This window comes from Aquarana catesbeiana, linkage group LG03 (genome assembly GCF_042186555.1).
Source record: "Aquarana catesbeiana isolate 2022-GZ linkage group LG03, ASM4218655v1, whole genome shotgun sequence".
In the NCBI taxonomy this organism is placed as follows: domain Eukaryota; kingdom Metazoa; phylum Chordata; class Amphibia; order Anura; family Ranidae; genus Aquarana; species Aquarana catesbeiana.
This window is the reverse complement of record NC_133326.1, coordinates 570,354,981-570,359,308: the sequence shown is the minus strand read 5'-3', so window position 1 is coordinate 570,359,308 and position 4,328 is coordinate 570,354,981.

Sequence of the window (4,328 nt, the reverse complement as noted above, 5' to 3'; positions counted from 1 at the left end):
ATCATTTAGTGACAACTTTTTGTAAATTTTTTTTTTTTTTTTTGTCATTATTCAATCACTTGGGACAAAAAAAATAAATATTCAATGGGTTCAACATGCCTATCAGCAATTTCCTTGGGGTGTCTACTTTCCAAAATGGGGTCATTTGGGGGGGGGTTTGTACTGCCCTGCCATTTTAGCACCTCAAGAAATGACATAGGCAGTCATAAACTAAAAGCTGTGTAAATTCCAGAAAATGTACCCTAGTTTGTAGACGCTATAACTTTTGCGCAAACCAATAAATATACGCTTATTGACATTTTTTTAAACAAAGACATGTGGCCGAATACATTTTGGCCTAAATGTATGACTAAAATTGAGTTTATTGGATTTTTTTTATAACAAAAAGTAGAAAATATCATTTTTTTTCAAAATTTTCGGTCTTTTTCCGTTTATAGCGCAAAAAATAAAAACTGCAGAGGTGATCAAATACCATCAAAAGAAAGCTCTATTTGTGGGAAGAAAAGGACGCAAATTTCGTTTGGGTACAGCATTGCATAACCGCGCAATTAGCAGTTAAAGCGACGCAGTGCCAAATTGGAAAAAGACCTCTGGTCCTTAGGCAGCATAATGGTCCGGGGCTCAAGTGGTTAAAGAAACGCAGTGCCGAATCGCAAAAAACACTCTGGTCAGGAAGGGGGTAAAAACTTCCGGAGCTGAAACGGTTAAGGGGGCGTAGCAGGGGTGTGTCCTATGCCTACATACTTTTGCTAATAGGTGTCCCTTGTTCCCATCTGAGAAAGTTGGGAGGTATCCTGCTGTGGTTTAGTGTGCAGGCAGTGCAAACAGGCCCTTAAAGTAATTGTAAACCTTTGATTTCTTTTAAATAAAAATAACAAACTTAACAGCTTTTGATTGACAGCAGTGGGAGCCAATGGCTCCTGCTGCTATCAATCTGTCCAATAAGGAGAGAGACAGCCGCTGGAGCTGCTGTGTTCATGCATATCGCTGGATCAGATCGGGCTCAGGTAAGAAAAAGGGGATCTGCAGCTTCAGCACAGAAGGTTTTTCACCTTAATGCATAGTATGCATTAGGGTGAAAACCCTTAAGGCTTTACAACCACTTTAACCGCTTCAGCCCCGAAAGATTTTACCCCCTTCCTGACCAGAGCACTTTTTGCGGTTCGGCACTGCGTTGCTTTAACTGACAATTGCACAACATTGTGCGACGTTGCACCCAAACAAAATTGATGTCCTTTTTTCCCACAAATAGAGCTTTATTTTGGTGGTATTTGATCACCTCTGCGGTTTTTATTTTTTGCACTATAAACAAAAAAAAAAAGACAATTTTGAAAAAAACGCAATATTTTTTACTTTTTGCTATAATAAATATCCCCCAAAAATATATAAAATAAAACATTTTTTTTCCTCAGTTTACGCCGATATGTATTCTTCTACATATTTTTGGTAAAAAAAATCGCAATAAGCGTATATTGATTGGTTTGCGCTAAAGTTATAGCGTCTACAAAATAGGGGATAGATTTATAGCATTTTCATTATTAATTTTTTTTTTTTTACTAGTAATGGCGGCGATCTGTGATTTTTATCATGACTGCGACATTATGGAGGACACGTCAGACAATTTTGACACATTTTTGGGACCACTGACATTAATACAGCGATCAGTGCGATTAAAAATGCATTGATTACTGTAAAAATGTCATTGGCAGTGAAGGGGTTAACACTAGGGGACAGTGAAGGGGTTAATGTGTTCCCTAGTGTGTGTTCTAACTGCAGGGGGATGGGGACTGTACAGGGAAGATAACAGATCGCTGTTCATACTCTGTATGAACAGACGATCTGTCACTTCTCCCCTCAGAGAACCAGAAACTGTGTATTTACACACACAGTTCCGGGTTCTCCGTGTCTCAGCGGCGATAACGGGAGCCCGGCGGTGATCAAGACCGCCGGGCACTCGCATCGGCTCGGGGGGTAGGGGGGCGCACGCACACCCCGTAGTCCCCACAGGGCGAAGCGTCGTTACATAACGTTGTTTCGCCCAGCCGTGCCATTCAACTGCGGCGGCTGGTCGGCAAGTGGTTAAAGTGAATGTGTGATCAAAATTTTAAATCATATGTTTAGATTATCTAAGTTTGTAAATTACTTTGTAAAGAATCCGACTTATTTACTTCCTTGAATATTGTGACAGTTTTTTTACTATGCCCTGTGAGTAGGCACTGCTGTGTCACACATTTCACAGAGCCTGCCTTCTGAGGTGCCAAGAGGAGGAGTTTCAGGCAGTAAGGTATCATGGGATATGTAGTCTTTTGTTGCAGGGAATCCAGGAAGTTGTGGAAAGAGATGGCCTGCAGACAGGCAGAACTCACAACATGAAAGCAGATTTTTCAACTACGCCTATGGTATACTGGATTGTCAAAAATAACTATTGCTTGCATTGCTATTACAATGAAAGTGTATACTGTTACTATAACTTACCTTTGAACCCCTTGTGCAATATCTGTACCAGGGAAATAAATACAAATCATCTGAGAATCTCATTTACCCTTCTAATAAAACTGGAGTAAAATGTATTTAGAAAAATAAGCTATAATAAATGCACACAATTCTCTAAAACTGCAGCCACACTGATTAGCTGATGGATAATTTGGACTGGCAATCTGAATTCTATATCATTTTGTGAAGCACGTGTGTGATAGAATTTAAAGCATAACTAGGTTGCAGGGGGGGATTTACTAAAACTGGAGCACTCAGAATCTGGTGCAGCTGTACGTGGTAGCCAATCAGCTTCGAACTTCAGCTTGATCAATTAAGCTTTGACATTAAAACCTGGAAGCTGATTGGTATCTATGCACATCTGCACCAGATTTTGCACTCTCCAGTTTTAGTTAATCCTGTAGTATTCCCCTTTGTGCCTCCCTGGTATGTAGGGAGGTTAAGGCGGGACAGAAGAGCTGGACTCTGAATAACGTGCAAAAAAATATGTTTATGGAAAGAAATAATACTGCAGTAAGCATTTAACCTCCTGAGCGGTATTCCCGAGTCTGGCTCGGGGGGAATTTTCATTACCAAAACCGGTAACCCCAAGCCACACTCGGGATTGCATCGCAGGACCATTTACAGCTTACTTACCTTGTCACTAGGATCCTGCGATGTCTCCCCGCTGTGTGTGCAAGCCGTGTCTCCACTTGAACAGTGCTGAGCTCCGTTCCCTGCGAGCGTCGCAACGCACAGGGATGGAGCCCGGCGCCAAATTCAAAAAGTGAAAAACACAAAACACATACAGTACACTGAAATCTTACAGATTACATTACTGTATAAAATCATTTCACATCCCTTTTGTCCCTGGTGCTTTGTCTAGTGCCCTGCATGCCCTTTTATATTATATATACTGTTCTTTCTGCCTGGAAACGGGAAATTGTCCATAGCAACCAAAAAGTGTTCCTTTAAGAGTCAAAAGTGGTTTTAGCCCAGCTAGAAAACAGCGATAATAAATTAGAATCACTTGCAGAATTGAGGGATAGTGACTTGTGGGGAAATCCATCATCAAACACTGAAAAAGACGACAGCGACAATTCTGCAACTGAGCAAATTTCAATGTTTTTGATTTGATTACCTTATTGAATACATTTATTATATTATTATTTGTTATAATTATTTATAGTTATTTATTATATTATAATTTATGATTTTGTGTTTCAAACTTTATCATACTCGGGATGTCTACTAGACTCTTATTTGGACAGATTTACGTTTGTTATTCCTAAGAATTACAGGCCTACAATATAAAATGCCAAATTTCTATGCGAAACAATGTACTGCTTTTAGCATCAAAAATCTGACATAATCATACCGCAAGGAAGGTTAAAATACTTTTCTCTCAATGTGCTTTTCCTGTAGTAACATTGGTGACAGGGTCCCTTTAAGTAATGTTATCCTATAAAGCAGTGGTCTCCAAACTGAGGCTCGGGGCCAGATGCAACCCTTCGCTTGCTTTTATCCGGTCCTTGGGGCATTTTATTCACTGACATCAACGTTGGGGCACAGTTTCTCCCAATGATACCAACGTTGGGGCACAGTTTCTCCCAATGACACCAACGTTGGGGCACAGTTTCTCCCAATGACACCAATGTTGGGGCACAGTTCCTCCCAATGACCCCAACGTTGGGGCACAGTTCCTCCCAATGACCCCAACAGTGGGGCACAGTTCCTACCAATGACCCCAACAATGAGGCACAATTCCTCCCAATGACACCAACAATGGGACCAGATGACACCAATGATGGGCCAAAATTCCCACCAAGACTCCAAACTGCGGCTCAGGGGACAGA